A 10,959-nucleotide genomic window follows, 5' to 3' on the forward strand; every position below is an offset into this window, starting at 1 on the left:
GCCTTAAGCAACTTGCAAGCATTCACAAGAAACCCTAATGCGTTTCTATGAAAGAGAAGCACTCTGTTCCAACACTTCAATTCACTCCACGAAGTGAATGGAGTGTTGCTTCACTTTATAAATGCTGTCCTTTCAGAGAAAATCACTTTCCTTTGAAAGTGCCTTAAGCAACTTGCAAGAATTCACAAGAAACTCACATGCGTTTCTCTGAAAGAGAAGCAATCTGTTCCAACACTTCAATTCACAGTGCGAAGTGAATGGAGTGTTGCTTCACTTTCTAAATGCTGTCCTTTCAGAGAAAATCACTTTCCTTTGAAAGTGCCTTAAGCTACTTGCAAGCATTCACAAGAAACACTAATGCGTTTCTATGAAAGAGAAGCAGTCTTTTCCAACACTTCAATTCATTGCACGAAGGGAATGGAGTGTTGCTTTACTTTCTAAATGCTGTCCTTTCAGAGAAAATCACTTTCCTTTGATATAGCCTTAAGCTACTTACAAGCATTCAACAGAAACTCACATGAATTTCTCTGAAAGAGAAGCAATCTGTTCCAACACTTCAATTCACTGTACAAAGTGAATGGAGTGTTGCTTCACTTTCTAAATGCTGTCGTTTCAGAGAAAATCACTTTCCTTTGAATGTGCCTTAAGCAACTTGCAAGCATTCACAAGAAACACTAATGCATTTCTATGAAAGAGAAGCACTCTGTTCCAACACTTCAATTCACTGCACGAAGGGAATGAAGTGTTGTTTCACTTTCTAAATGCTGTCCTTTCAGAGAAAATCACTTTCCTTTGAAAGTGCCTTAAGCTACTTACAAGCATTAGGAAGAAACTCACATGCGTTTCTCTGAAAGAGAAGCAGTCTGTTCCAACACTTCAATTCACTGTGCGAAGTGAATGGAGTGTTGCATCACTTTCTAAATTCTGTCCTTTCAGAGAAAATCACTTTCCTTTGAAAGTGCCTTAAACTACTTTCAAGCATTCACAAAAAACTCACATGCGTTTCTCTGAAAGAGAAGCAGACTGTTCCAACACTTCAATTCACTGTGCGAAGTGAATGGGGTGTTGCTTCAGTTTCTAAATGCTGTCCTTTCAGAGAAAATCACTTTCCTTTGAAAGTGCCTTAAGCAACTTGCAAGAATTCACAAGAAACTCACATGCGTTTCTCTGAAAGAGAAGCAGTCCGTTCCAATACTTCAGTTCACTGTGTGAAGTGAATGGAGTGTTGCTTCACTTTCTAAATGCTGTCCTTTCAGAGAAAATCACTTTCCTTTGAAAGTGCCTTAAGCTACTTACAAGCATTCACCAGAAACTCACATGCGTTTCTCTGAAAGAGAAGCAGTCTGTTCCAATACTTCAATTCACTCTGCGAAGTGAATGGAGTGTTGCTTCACTTTCTAAATGCTGTCCTTTCAGAGAACATCACTTTCCTTTGAAAGAGCCTTAAGCTACTTACAAGCATTCAACAGAAACTCACATGCATTTCTCTGAAAGAGAAGCAGTCTGTTCCAACACTTCAATTCACTGTGTGAAGTGAATGGAGTGTTGCCTCACTTTCTAAATGCTGTCCATTCAGAGAAAATCACTTTCCTTTGAAAGTGCCTTAAGCTACTTACAAGCATTCACCAGAAACTCACATGCGTTTCTCTGAAAGAGAAGCAGTCTGTTCCAACACTTCAATTCACTGTGCGAAGTGAATGGAGTGTTGCTTCACTTTCTAAATGCTGTCCTTTCAGAGAAAATCACTTTCCTTTGAAAGTGCCTTAAACTACTAACAAGCATTCAACAGAAACTCACATGCATTTCTCTCAAAGAGAAGCAGTCTGTTCCAACACTTCAATTCACTGTGCGAAGTGAATGGAGTGTTGCTTCACTTTCTAAATGCTGTCCTTTCAGAGAAAATCACTTTCCTTTGAAAGTGCCTTAAGCAACTTGCAAGCATTCACAAGAGACACTAATGCGTTTATATGAAAGAGAGGCACTCTGTTCCAACACTTCAATTCACTGTGCGAAGTGAATGGAGTGTTGCTTCACTTTCTAAATGCTGTCCTTTAAGAGAAAATCACTTTCCTTTGAAAGTGCCTTAAGCTACATACAAGCATTCACCAGAAACTCACATGCGTTTCTCTGAAAGAGAAGCAGTCGGTTCCAACACTTCAATTCACTGTGCGAAGTGAATGGAGTGTTGCTTCACTTTCTAAATGCTGTCCTTTCAGAGAAAATCACTTTCCTTTGAAAGTGCCTTAAGCAACTTGCAAGAATTCACAAGAAACTCACATGCGTATCTCTGAAAGAGAAGCAGTCTGTTCCAACACTTCAATTCACTGTGTGAAGTGAATGGAGTGTTGCTTCACTTTCTAAATGCTGTCCTTTCAGAGAAAATCACTTTCCTTTGAATGTGCCTTAAGCTACTTACAAGCATTCACCAGAAACTCACATGCGTTTCTCTGAAAGAGAAGCAGTCTTTTCCAACACTTCAATTCATTGCGCGAAGAGAATGGAGTGTTGCTTTACTTTCTAAATGCTGTCCTTTCAGAGAAAATCACTTTCCTTTGTAAGAGCCTTAAGCTACTTACAAGCATTCAACAGAAACTCACATGCATTTCTCTGAAAGAGAAGCAGTCTGTTCCAACACTTCAATTCACTGTGCAAAGTGAATGGAGTGTTGCTTCACTTTCTAAATGCTGTCCTTTCAGAGAAAATCACTTTCCTTTGAAAGTGCATTCAACTACTTACAAGCATTCACCAGAAACTCACATGCGTTTTTCGGAAAGAGAAGCAGTCTGTTCCAACACTTCAATTCACTGTGCGAAGTGAATGGAGTGTTGCTTCACTTTCTAAATGCTGTCCTTTCAGAGAAAATCACTTTCCTTTGAAAGTGCCTTAAGCTACTTACAAGCATTCACCAGAAACTCACATGCGTTTCTCTGAAAGAGAAGCAGTCTGTTCCAATACTTCAATTCACTCTGCGAAGTGAATGGAGTGTTGCTTCACTTTCTAAATGCTGTCATTTCAGAGAAAATCACTTTCCTTTGAAAGTGCCTTAAGCAACTTGCAAGAATTCACAAGAAACTCACATGCGTATCTCTGAAAGAGAAGCAGTCTGTTCCAACACTTCAATTCACTGTGTGAAGTGAATGGAGTGTTGCTTCACTTTCTAAATGCTGTCCTTTCAGAGAAAATCACTTTCCTTTGAATGTGCCTTAAGCTACTTACAAGCATTCACCAGAAACTCACATGCGTTTCTCTGAAAGAGAAGCAGTCTTTTCCAACACTTCAATTCATTGCGCGAAGAGAATGGAGTGTTGCTTTACTTTCTAAATGCTGTCCTTTCAGAGAAAATCACTTTCCTTTGTAAGAGCCTTAAGCTACTTACAAGCATTCAACAGAAACTCACATGCATTTCTCTGAAAGAGAAGCAGTCTGTTCCAACACTTCAATTCACTGTGCAAAGTGAATGGAGTGTTGCTTCACTTTCTAAATGCTGTCCTTTCAGAGAAAATCACTTTCCTTTGAAAGTGCATTCAACTACTTACAAGCATTCACCAGAAACTCACATGCGTTTTTCGGAAAGAGAAGCAGTCTGTTCCAACACTTCAATTCACTGTGCGAAGTGAATGGAGTGTTGCTTCACTTTCTAAATGCTGTCCTTTCAGAGAAAATCACTTTCCTTTGAAAGTGCCTTAAGCTACTTACAAGCATTCACCAGAAACTCACATGCGTTTCTCTGAAAGAGAAGCAGTCTGTTCCAATACTTCAATTCACTCTGCGAAGTGAATGGAGTGTTGCTTCACTTTCTAAATGCTGTCATTTCAGAGAAAATCACTTTCCTTTGAAAGTGCCTTAAGCTACTTACAAGCATTCAACAGAAACTCACATGCATTTCTCTGAAAGAGAAGCAGTCTGTTCCAACACTTCAATTCACTGTGTGAAGTGAATGGAGTGTTGCCTCACTTTCTAAATGCTGTCCTTTCAGAGAAAATCACTTTCCTTTGAAAGTGCCTTAAGCTACTTACAAGCATTCACCAGAAACTCACATGCGTTTCTCTGAAAGAGAAGCAGTCTGTTCCAACACTTCAATTCACTGTGCGAAGTGAATGGAGTGTTGCTTCACTTTCTAATAGCTGTCCTTTCAGAGAAAATCACTTTCCTTTGAAAATGCCTTAAGCTACTAACAAGCATTCAACAGAAACTCACATGCATTTCTCTCAAAGAGAAGCAGTCTGTTCCAACACTTCAATTCACTGTGCGAAGTGAATGGAGTGTTGCTTCACTTTCTAAATGCTGTCCTTTCAGAGAAAATCACTTTCCTTTAAAAGTGCCTTAAGCAACTTGCAAGCATTCACAAGAGACACTAATGCGTTTATATGAAAGAGAGGCACTCTGTTCCAACACTTTAATTCACTGCACGAAGGGATTGGAGTGTTGCTTCACTTTCTAAATGCTGTCCTTTAAGAGAAAATCACTTTCCTTTGAAAATGCCTTAAGCTACTTACAAGCATTCACCAGAAACTCACATGCGTTTCTCTGAAAGAGAAGCAGTCGGTTCCAACACTTCAATTCACTGTGCGAAGTGAATGGAGTGTTGCTTCACTTTCTAAATGCTGTCCTTTCAGAGAAAATCACTTTCCTTTGAAAGTGCCTTAAGCAATTTGCAAGAATTCACAAGAAACTCACATGCCTATCTCTGAAAGAGAAGCAGTCTTTTCCAACACTTCAATTCACTGTGTGAAGTGAATGGAGTGTTGCTTCACTTTCTAAATGCTGTCCTTTCAGAGAAAATCACTTTCCTTTGAATGTGCCTTAAGCTACTTACAAGCATTCACCAGAAACTCACATGCGTTTCTCTGAAAGAGAAGCAGTCTGTTCCAATACTTCAATTCACTGTGTGAAGTGAATGGAGTGTTGCTTCACTTTCTAAATGCTGTCCTTTCAGAGAAAATCACTTTCCTTTGAAAGTGCCTTAAGCTACTTTCAAGCATTCAACAGAAACTCACATGCATTTCTCTGAAAGAGAAGCAGTCTGTTCCAACACTTCAATTCACTGTGTGAAGTGAATGGAGTGTTGCCTCACTTTCTAAATGCTGTCCTTTCAGAGAAAATCACTTTCCTTTGAAAGTGCCTTAAGCTACTTACAAGCATTCACCAGAAACTCACATGCGTTTCTCTGAAAGAGAAGCAGTCTGTTCCAACACTTCAATTCACTGTGCGAAGTGAATGGAGTGTTGCTTCACTTTCTAAATGCTGTCCTTTCAGAGAAAATCACTTTCCTTTGAAAGTGCCTTAAGCTACTAACAAGCATTCAACAGAAACTCACATGCATTTCTCTCAAAGAGAAGCAGTCTGTTCCAACACTTCAATTCACTGTGCGAAGTGAATGGAGTGTTGCTTCACTTTCTAAATGCTGTCCTTTCAGAGAAAATCACTTTCCTTTGAAAGTGCCTTAAGCAACTTGCAAGCATTCACAAGAGACACTAATGCGTTTATATGAAAGAGAGGCACTCTGTTCCAACACTTTAATTCACTGCACGAAGGGAATGGAGTGTTGCTTCACTTTCTAAATGCTGTCCTTTAAGAGAAAATCACTTTCCTTTGAAAGTGCCTTAAGCTACTTACAAGCATTCACCAGAAACTCACATGCATTACTCTGAAAGAGAAGCAGTCGGTTCCAACACTTCAATTCACTGTGCGAAGTGAATGGAGTGTTGCTTCACTTTCTAAATGCTGTCCTTTCAGAGAAAATCACTTTCCTTTGAAAGTGCCTTAAGCAACTTGCAAGAATTCACAAGAAACTCACATGCGTATCTCTGAAAGAGAAGCAGTCTGTTCCAACATTTCAATTTACTGTGTGAAGTGAATGGAGTGTTGCTTCACTTTCTGAATTATGTCCTTTCAGAGAAAATCACTTTCCTTTGAAAGTGCCTTAAGCAACTTGCAAGAATTCACAAGAAACTCACATGCGTATCTCTGAAAGAGAAGCAGTCTGTTCCAACACTTCAATTCACTGTGCGAAGTGAATGGAGTGTTGCTTCACTTTCTAAATGCTGTCCAATCAGAGAAAATCACTTTCCTTTGAAAGTGCCTTAAGCTACTTGCAAGCATTAGGAAGAAACTCACATGCGTTTCTCTGAAAGAGAAGCATCTGTTCCAACACTTCAATTCACTGTGCGAAGTGAATGGAGTGTTGCTTCCCTTTCTAAATGCTGTCCTTTCAGAGAAAATCACTTTCCTTTGAAAGTGCCTTAAGCAATTTGCAAGAATTCACAAGAAACTCACATGCCTATCTCTGAAATAGAAGCAGTCTTTTCCAACACTTCAATTCACTGTGTGAAGTGAATGGAGTGTTGCTTCACTTTCTAAATGCTGTCCTTTCAGAGAAAATCACTTTCCTTTGAATGTGCCTTAAGCTACTTACAAGCATTCACCAGAAACTCACATGCGTTTCTCTGAAAGAGAAGCAGTCTGTTCCAATACTTCAATTCACTGTGTGAAGTGAATGGAGTGTTGCTTCACTTTCTAAATGCTGTCCTTTCAGAGAAAATCACTTTCCTTTGAAAGTGTCTTAAGCTACTTACAAGCATTCACCAGAAACTCACATGCGTTTCTCTGAAAGAGAAGCAGTCTGTTCCAATACTTCAATTCACTCTGCGAAGTGAATGGAGTGTTGCTTCAATTTCTAAATGCTGTCCTTTCAGAGAAAATCACTTTCCTTTGAAAGTGCCTTAAGCTACTTACAAGCATTCAACAGAAACTCACATGCATTTCTCTGAAAGAGAAGCAGTCTGTTCCAACACTTCAATTCACTGTGCGAAGTGAATGGAGTGTTGCTTCACTTTCTAAATGCTGTCCAATCAGAGAAAATCACTTTCCTTTGAAAGTGCCTTAAGCTACTTGCAAGCATTAGGAAGAAACTCACATGCGTTTCTCTGAAAGAGAAGCATCTGTTCCAACACTTCAATTCACTGTGCGAAGTGAATGGAGTGTTGCTTCACTTTCTAAATGCTGTCCTTTCAGAGAAAATCACTTTCCTTTGAAAGTGCCTTAAGCAATTTGCAAGAATTCACAAGAAACTCACATGCCTATCTCTGAAAGAGAAGCAGTCTTTTCCAACACTTCAATTCACTGTGTGAAGTGAATGGAGTGTTGCTTCACTTTCTAAATGCTGTCCTTTCAGAGAAAATCACTTTCCTTTGAATGTGCCTTAAGCTACTTACAAGCATTCACCAGAAACTCACATGCGTTTCTCTGAAAGAGAAGCAGTCTGTTCCAATACTTCAATTCACTGTGTGAAGTGAATGGAGTGTTGCTTCACTTTCTAAATGCTGTCCTTTCAGAGAAAATCACTTTCCTTTGAAAGTGCCTTAAGCTACTTACAAGCATTCACCAGAAACTCACATGCGTTTCTCTGAAAGAGAAGCAGTCTGTTCCAATACTTCAATTCACTCTGCGAAGTGAATGGAGTGTTGCTTCACTTTCTAAATGCTGTCCTTTCAGAGAAAATCACTTTCATTTGAAAGTGCCTTAAGCTACTTACAAGCATTCACCAGAAACTCACATGCGTTTCTCTGAAAGAGAAGCAGTCTGTTCCAACACTTCAATTCACTGTGCGAAGTGAATGGAGTGTTGCCTCACTTTCTAAATGCTGTCCTTTCAGAGAAAATCACTTTCCTTTGAAAGTGCCTTAAGCTACTAACAAGCATTCAACAGAAACTCACATGCATTTCTCTCAAAGAGAAGCAGTCTGTTCCAACACTTCAATTCACTGTGCGAAGTGAATGGAGTGTTGCTTCACTTTGTAAATGCTGTCCTTTCAGAGAAAATCACTTTCCTTTGAAAGTGCCTTAAGCAACTTGCAAGCATTCACAAGAGACACTAATGCGTTTATATGAAAGAGAGGCACTCTGTTCCAACACTTTAATTCACTGCACGAAGGGAATGGAGTGTTGCTTCACTTTCTAAATGCTGTCCTTTAAGAGAAAATCACTTTCCTTTGAACGTGCCTTAAGCAACTTGCAAGAATTCACAAGAAACTCACATGCGTATCTCTTAAAGAGAAGCAGTCTGTTCCAACATTTCAATTTACTGTGTGAAGTGAATGGAGTGTTGCTTCACTTTCTGAATTATGTCCTTTCAGCTAAAATCACTTTCCTTTGAAAGTGCCTTAAGCAACTTGCAAGAATTCACAAGAAACTCACATGCGTATCTCTGAAAGAGAAGCAGTCTGTTCCAACACTTCAATTCACTGTGCGAAGTGAATGGAGTGTTGCTTCACTTTCTAAATGCTGTCCAATCAGAGAAAATCACTTTCCTTTGAAAGTGCCTTAAGCTACTTGCAAGCATTAGGAAGAAACTCACATGTGTTTCTCTGAAAGAGAAGCATCTGTTCCAACACTTCAATTCACTGTGCGAAGTGAATGGAGTGTTGCTTCAGTTTCTAAATGCTGTCCTTTCAGAGAAAATCACTTTCCTTTGAAACTGCCTTAAACTACTTTCAAGCATTCACAAAAAAATCCCATGCGTTTCTCTGAAAGAGAAGCAGTCTGTTCCAACAATCAATTCACAGTGTGAAGTGAATGGAGTGTTGCTTCAGTTTCTAAATGCTGTCCTTTCAGACAAAATCACTTTCCTTTGAAAGTGCCTTAAGCAACTTGCAAGAATTCACAAGAAACTCACATGCGTTTCTCTGAAAGAGAAGCAGTCTGTTCCAACACTTCAATTCACTGTGCGAAGTGAATGGAGTGTTGCTTCACTTTCTAAATGCTGTCCTTTCAGAGAAAATCACTTTCCATTGAAAGTGCCTTAAGCTACTTGCAAGCATTCACAAGAAACACTAATGCGTTTCTAGGAAAGAGAAGCAGTCTTTTCCAACACTTCAATTCATTGCGCGAAGGGAATGGAGTGTGGCTTTACTTTCTAAATGCTGTCCTTTCAGAGAAAATCACTTTCCTTTGTAAGAGCCTTAAGCTATTTACAAGCATTCAACAGAAACTCACATGCATTTCTCTGAAAGAGAAGCAGTCTGTTCCAACACTTCAATTCACTGTGCAAAGTGAATGGAGTGTTGCTTCACTTTCTAAATGCTGTCCTTTCAGAGAAAATCACTTTCCTTTGAAAGTGCATTCAACTACTTACAAGCATTCACCAGAAACTCACATGCGTTTTTCTGAAAGAGAAGCAGTCTGTTCCAACACTTCAATTCACTGTGCGAAGTGAATGGAGTGTTGCTTCACTTTCTAAATGCTGTCCTTTCAGAGAAAATCACTTTCCTTTGAAAGTGCCTCAAGCTACTTGCAAGCATTAGGAAGAAAGTCACATGCGTTTCTCTGAAAGAGAAGCAGTCTGTTCCAACACTTCAATTCACTGTGCGAAGTGAATGGAGTGTTGCTTCACTTTCTAAATGCTGTCCTTTCAGAGAAAATCACTTTCTTTGATAGTGCCTTAAGCTACTTGCAAACATTAGGAAGAAACTCACATGTGTTTCTCTGAAAGAGAAGCAGTCTGTTCCAACACTTCAATTCACTGTGTGAAGTGAATAGAGTGTTGCCTCACTTTCTAAATGCTGTCCTTTCAGAGAAAATTACTTTCCTTTGAAAGTGCATTAAACTACTTACAAGCATTTAACAGAAACTCACATGCGTTTCTCTGAAAGAGAAGCAGTCTGTTCCAACACTTCAATTCACTATGCGAAGTGAATGGAGTGTTGCTTCACTTTCTAAATGCTGTTCTTTCAGAGAAAATCACTTTCCTTTGAAAGTGCCTTGAGCTACTTGCAAGCATTAGGAAGAAACTCACATGCGTTTCTCTGAAAGAGAAGCAGTCCGTTCCAACACTTCAATTCACTGTGCGAAGTGAATGGAGTGTTGCTTCACTTTCTAAATGCTGTCCTTTCAGAGAAAATCACTTTCCTTTGAAAGTGCCTTAAGCTACTTGCAAGCATTAGGAAGAAACTCACATGCGTTTCTCTGAAAGAGAAGCAGTCTGTTCCAACACTTCAATTCACTGTGCGAAGTGAATGGAGTGTTGCCTCACTTTCTAAATGCTGTCCTTTCAGAGAAAATCACTTTCCTTTGAAAGTGCCTTAAACTACTTTCAAGCATTCACAAAAAACTCACATGCGTTTCTCTGAAAGAGAAGCAGACTGTTCCAACACTTCAATTCACTGTGCGAAGTGAATGGAGTGTTGCTTCACTTTCTAAATGCTGTCCTTTCAGAGAAAATCACTTTCCTTTGAAAGTGCCCTAAGCTACTTACAAGCATTCAACAGAAACTCACATGCATTTCTCTGAAAGAGAAGCAGTCTGTTCCAACACTTCAATTCACTGTGTGAAGTGAATGGAGTGTTGCCTCACTTTCTAAATGCTGTCCTTTCAGAGAAAATCACTTTCCCTTGAAAGTGCCTTAAGCTACTTACAAGCATTCACCAGAAACTCACATGCGTTTCTCTGAAAGAGAAGCAGTCCGTTCCAACACTTCAATTCACTGTGCGAAGTGAATGGAGTGTTGCTTCACTTTCTAAATGCTGTCCTTTCAGAGAAAATCACTTTCCTTTGAAAGTGCCTTAAGCTACTAACAAGCATTCAACAGAAACTCACATGCATTTCTCTCAAAGAGAAGCTGTCTGTTCCAACACTTCAATTCACTGTTCGAAGTGAATGGAGTGTTGCTTCACTTTCTAAATGCTGTCCTTTCAGAGAAAATCACTTTCCTTTAAAAGTGCCTTAAGCAACTTGCAAGCATTCACAAGAGACACTAATGCGTTTATATGAAAGAGAGGCACTCTGTTCCAACACTTTAATTCACTGCACGAAGGGAATGGAGTGTTGCTTCACTTTCTAAATGCTGTCCTTTAAGAGAAAATCACTTTCCTTTGAAAATGCCTTAAGCTACTTACAAGCATTCACCAGAAACTCACATGCGTTTCTCTGAAAGAGAAGCAGTCGGTTCCAACACTTCAATTCA

The sequence above is a fragment of the Myodes glareolus genome, unplaced genomic scaffold, assembly GCF_982192425.1.
Source record: "Myodes glareolus unplaced genomic scaffold, mMyoGla1.1 HAP1_SCAFFOLD_34, whole genome shotgun sequence".
NCBI classification, from domain to species: Eukaryota; Metazoa; Chordata; class Mammalia; order Rodentia; family Cricetidae; genus Myodes; species Myodes glareolus.